We start from the raw sequence: 6,178 nt of genomic DNA on the forward strand, positions 1-6,178 counted from the left end.
AAGAGAAATCAGAGTTCCATTTTGGGTCTGGTGACCCTTCCTCAGAACCAAGGAAAATGTGCTTTTATGCAGAAGATAAGGATGGGAGGAATTTAATGAGTAAACAAAAGGTGGGGGTAGAGCCCAAAGAGAGAGAAGAATAGTTGGACAGACAAAGGATTAGGTTACGACTTGGCTAGCAGGGCGAATTGCTCTTAATAGGGATTGGTGGTGGCTAACAATGGGTAGTGTGTAATGGCAGACAATGTGATAACAAGGCCTGGTGTCTGGAGTTGGGTCTAGGACATGGTAGAGTTCAAGCCCTAAAACTATTGAAGTCCATATTGAGTTCAGAAGATTGCAGGGTTTCCAAGTGGAAAATGAGCTATTGTTTCTCCACCTTGTGCTGAGCTTCACTGGAACATTGCAGCAAGCCTAAGACAAAGATCTTCACCAGGGAAGAGGGTTGTATGTAAATGTGGTAAGCAACTGGAAACTTAGGGTGTTTTTTGCAGGCTGAATATAGATGCTCTACGAAGTGGTCAACCAGTTTACGTTTCATTTCCTCAGTGTAGAGGACACCACATTGTGAGCAGTGAATGCAGTAGACTAGATTATGTGAAGTGCAGGTAACGTGCTGCTTCACCTAGAAGGTATGTTTGAGCCCTTGGATACTGCGGAGGGAGAACGTACACGGGCAAGTGTTACACCTTAGGTGGTTGCAGGTAATGGTGCTGTGGGGCTGGAAGGAGATAGTTGTGAGTGAAGGAAGAGTGAGCCAGAGTGTGCCAGAGGGAAAGTCCCTGTGAAGGCAGACAAGGGAGGGGAGAGGAATATATATCTGGTGGTAATATCTCACTGGAGGTGGTGGAAATGCTGGCTGATGACCTTCTCGATGTAGATGATGGTGGGTAAGGACAAGGAAAACCCTATTAATGTTACGGAGGGAAAAGAGGGAGTGAGGGCGGAAGTGTGGAAGATCAAACAGACCAGTCGAGAGCCTTGTAATGATAGTGCTGGGGAATCTTTGGTTGAGGAAAAAGATGGATAATTTGGAGGCTTCCTTGTCGAAGTTGGTCTCATTGGAAGATATGCAATGGAAATGGAGGAACTGGAAGAATGAAATGGAGTTCTTAAAGGAAACAAGGTGCAAAGATGTATATTCCAGGTAGCTACGGGTGTCGGTAGGTTTGTAGTGGACACTGGTAAAAACAATGACTGCAGATGCTGGAAACCAGATTCTGGATTAGTGGTGCTGGAAGAGCACAGCAATTCAGGCAGCATCCGAGGACAGGCAAAATCGACGTTTCGGTGCTTTTATTCCTGATGAAGGGCTTTTGCCCGAAACGTCGATTTTGCCTGTCCTCGGATGCTGCCTGAATTGCTGTGCTCTTCCAGCACCACTAATCCAGAATTGTAGTGGACACTAGCAGCCAGTCTTTCCCCAGAAATGGAAACCAAGATGTTGAGGAAGGGAAGAGAGGAGTCAGAGGTAGGCTTGGTGAAAGTGAGGGTTGGGTAAAAATTCGAAGCAAAATCAATTACCTTTTTCAATTCCAGATGAGAAAGAAAAGCAAAAACTTCTGTTTTTATTTCTGATCCACAGCATCAGCAATTCTTTCAGTTCTTATCATTAAAATGATAATCTGCCTGCCTGCCTTTGCAACCAAAGTGGATAGCCTCATGTTTATCCACATTATACTTCATCTGCCACGCATTTTCCTACTCACTCAACCTGTCCATGCATCCTTTTCAGAGTCGATCCTCCCACCCAGCTTTGTGATGTCTACATACTTGGTGATATGACATTTGGTTCCCTCAACTAAATCATTAATATATATTCTGAAAAGCTGTCTCCATGTACCGATTCATGCTGAATCTTACTAGGCAATGCCTGCCAGTCAGGTAAAGTCTTTTTATTTCTCCTCTTTGTTTACTGTCTGCTGGTCAGTCCTCCAGCCATGTCACCACACTATTCCCAAACCCATAAGTTTTAATTGTACGTTCTAATCTCTTGCGTGGGACCTTACTGAAAGCCTTCTGAATATCCAAATAAACAACATCCAATGGCTTCCCCATATCAACTTTATTAGTCACATCCTTAAAAAAAAACAGTAGATTTGTCAAACATGTTTTCCCTTTTGAGAATCAATGCTGAAGCTGTTTAATTCTGTACTATTTTCCAAGTGCTTTGCTATTAAAACTTTTATAATGAATGTCAGTACCATGCAGGTTAGAATATTTTCTTTAACATTTACTCCACTATTGATATCAGGCTAATCAATCTTGAAGACCTGTTTTCTCTTCACCTCCTCTTTTTAAATAGAGGGATTGCATTAGCTACCCTCCCATCCATTATGAGATGATACACAATTCAGATACTTTTGAAGGGTGGCCATCAATGCATCCACTATTTCTAGGACCACTTCCTTATATACTGTTTGCTACATATTAATGGGGATTTATCAACCGTCAATCCCATCAATTACGCCATCATCATTTCTATGATAGGTGTTGTTAACCTGGGCCAATCAGGTGAGATAAGCAAGGGATTCTGAATGTCTCCTCACTTCGGGGACTGACTCCAAGCTGGCTGACCATAAGCCAGTGTACTGTGCACAAGTAAATAAAGGGTGACTTGGTGATGTCTTGCAGATCTCTGTACAGTAATTTCACCTGCTAATGCTGATTTCCTTCAGTTACTCCCACTCACTGAACTCTATGATCCCTAATGTTTCTGGGATGTTATTTGTGTTCTCCTTTGTGAAGACAGAATCACAATTCTTAATTGATCTTCCCTCTCTTTGTTCCCTATTATAACTTGTCCTGTTGCTGACTGTAAGGCAGATACATTTGTCATAATTATTTCTATTGATAGTACCATTGCTATCACTTTTCCAGAAAATATTCCCATTGCATTGATTTATACCATACTTTCTCTGAGAATCATTTTAAAATATTTCAATGTTATATTCAATCTTGGTATCCCTTGCAAGTATCTTTTTCCCTTCCTTTCTGAAGCTCATGCCAAATCTAGTATATATGTTAGCTATCCTAACACATAACACTTTCCTTAAGCCACCAGGGCCATCTACTGGCTAAAAACAAATGGGTAAAATCTGCTTTATTGTAAAAATAGCATTGCTCATCTTAAGGATGTCAGTACCATGCTGGTTAGAATGCTTTCATTAATACATCAAATGTGACTCCACAGTGGTGGATGCTGTTATTTAAACTATCCATGAGTATGCTATGGTTGAATCCATGAGAGAACCACCATCAATATAACCAACAAATGAAATGCGAAAAGATAAAGTTTGCACTCCTGATGAATTTGCAGCTGGAGTGTTCAAATCTTGTGAAACATTTAGGCTTCATCTACTCAATTTGTTGACTCAAAAGGAAGGATTCAATGCTCCTCCCTTCCCAATTAATCTATTTGGCAATCATAACTATTTTCAAGAAGGAAAAAAGCATGGAGCATGACATTGCTGACACCACATAACAGTCGATCTTTCTTTAGGTAAGCAACCATTGTTCTGCAGATTGTAAATATTGTGGGGGCTGTGACGCAGGCTCACTTGACACATGTGTGCGTTGTTAGGTCTGTTTCATATTTCCCAGCTGAGATAATTGTAATAACATTCATGAAGCAATTGCAGGATTGCAATGAAGTTTCCTGCATTCCTAAGTGTTTGGAGTGCAATCCATGCAACATTGATTTACTGAGTCAAATTTATTATTAGGTTAATAATTTAATGAAGAGCTTTTGCAACTTTTCATATTTTGCTTAGATTATAATTTGCAGCAAGGACTGTGGCAAGTGTTCTTACAGAAGTTGGAAAGGTGCAATGTGCCACTGAGAGGATTTTTTTGACCATAGGATGCATATCTAAGAGCCTGGATAACATTGTCCATACTGTAGATTCGCATTTGACATATTGTTGACAATATTCTATACAGCATAAAAAAATAATATTTTCATCCTCAAGAAGAACAATGCTATCTTGAGAGAAAAGCTTCTCTGATGACTTCAAGAGAACTCTTTTAATCTCTATGGATAAAATAAACTGATAATCATTGATACATAGGATTTAGCACATCATTGCAATGCCATTGATGACTCTGCATCAGACTCCCAAGTCACTCTCGATCTCTTCTGCATCGAAGGTACTCAGTTTAACCTTGAATGTTTTCTAAGCATTTATCATACACTACAGCTGATCCACCAAACAGTCCGATTTGATATACGCAAAGTGAGAGAGATTTTGCAATAAAAACCAAAAGGACTTGGATGCTGTGAATCAGAAGCAAAGCGGAAATTACTGGAAAATCTCAGCAGGTCTGGCAGCATCTGTACAGAGAAATCAGAGGTTATATTTTGAGTTGAGTGACCCTTCCTCAGATTTTGGAATATGTTGAGTACTTCCTGTACCCTGACAGTAGCTCTGTCAAAAGACCACCAAAGCTGAGGTAATAAAACATCTTTGGATCAACAACACCAGAGCTCAGAATTTTGCAAACTGCAACAACTAGTCTTTGAAAACAAAGACCTTCTCAAGTTTAAAAAAATGTAGTAAAGTACAGAACCACTGTCATCACCATTCTCCTGTACTGCTGTGATACGCTGTTTGTGTATCAGCAACATATGACAGTGCAAAAGGATCTCCATCAGCAATGCTTTCACCTTGTTCCTCTTGGCCTGTCCTGATGTTCTAACTGCAGTAGTCATGTTGCTAAAACTGCAGTTTTAAAAGGAAAAGTGAGAGCAAGGAAGTACATTTGGAAAGCTGCATTAAATCAAACAGCAAACCCTACTAAAGAGAGAAAGCAATTAATATCCAAAATAATAGAGAGGGACAGAGTGGACATAACTAAGAGTAAATCAACAGCTATTGCTAAAGGGTACAAAAAGCTATAGAAAAGCCTCTGTATCTGAATGCATGTAGAACTTAAAATAAAAAAAAGAATTGATGATGCAAACAAGTAAGCATCATTTGACAGCAATTGCAGAATCACAGAATTGTTTTGGTACAGGAGGAAGTCATTTGGCTCATGTATGCACCAGTGATCTGAGAATTTTGATTTTGTGCCATTGTGTGCATTTTCCCATAACTTTGCAAATGGTTTCTATTTTAATAATTATCTAATGCCTTCTTGAATGTTTTGAGTAAACCTACTTCCACCATATTTCCAGACATTGCATTTTGGACAATGTGAACTTATTAGAATTTGCTGTGAACTCATTAGAATTAGAATCCATACAGTGTGGAAACATGCCCTTTGGCTCAACAAGTCCACACTGACCCTCCGAAAATTATTACACCCAGACCCATTACCCAACCCTATATTTACCCCTGACTAATGCACTTAATCTACACATACCTGCACATTTTGAGCAATTCAGCATGGCCAATTCACCCTAACCTGCACATCTTTTGACTGTGGGAGGAAACCTGAGCACTTGGAAGAAACCCACGCAGACACAAGACAATGATCAAACTCCACACTGACAGTCGCCAGAGGCTGGAATTGAATCTGGGTCCCTGGTGCTGTGAGGCAACAGTGCTAACCACTGAGCCACCATGCCACTATTATGTTTTCTTACATTTTATTTACAGAACACTTTAAAATAATGCCCTCTAATTCTCAATTTTATTAATAAAGGGAGCTGTTTCACCCTATTTTCTCTGTCCAACTCCTTCACAATTTTGGAAACCAATAAGATCTCTTCAAAGCTAGAGGTGTATACAATGTTGAGAGGCATAGATAGAGTGGATAGCCAGAGATTGTTTCCCACAGTAGAAATGTTGATTATGAGGGGGCATAATTTTAAGGTGACTGGAGGACGGTTTAAGGGAGATGTCAGAGGTCGCTTCTTTAAACAGAGAAAGGTGGGTGTGTGGAATATGCTGCCAGCAGTGGTAGTAGAGTCAGATACATTAGGAACATTTAAGCAACTCTTTGATAGGCACATGGAAGTAAGTACAATGAAGGGTATGTTGGTAAGTCTGATCTTAGAGTAGGATAAAAGGCTAGCATAACACTGAGCACTGAAGAGTCGGTACTATGGTGTACTGTTCTATGTCCTATGTTTTATGTTCTATGTTGTGTGTTCTATGGTCTCCAGTTCCAAGTTGGGTGGCACAGTAGCTCAGTGGTCAGCACCACTGCCTCACAATAGCAGGGACTGGGTTTG

This window comes from Chiloscyllium plagiosum, chromosome 37 (assembly GCF_004010195.1).
Source record: "Chiloscyllium plagiosum isolate BGI_BamShark_2017 chromosome 37, ASM401019v2, whole genome shotgun sequence".
Taxonomy (NCBI): Eukaryota; Metazoa; Chordata; class Chondrichthyes; order Orectolobiformes; family Hemiscylliidae; genus Chiloscyllium; species Chiloscyllium plagiosum.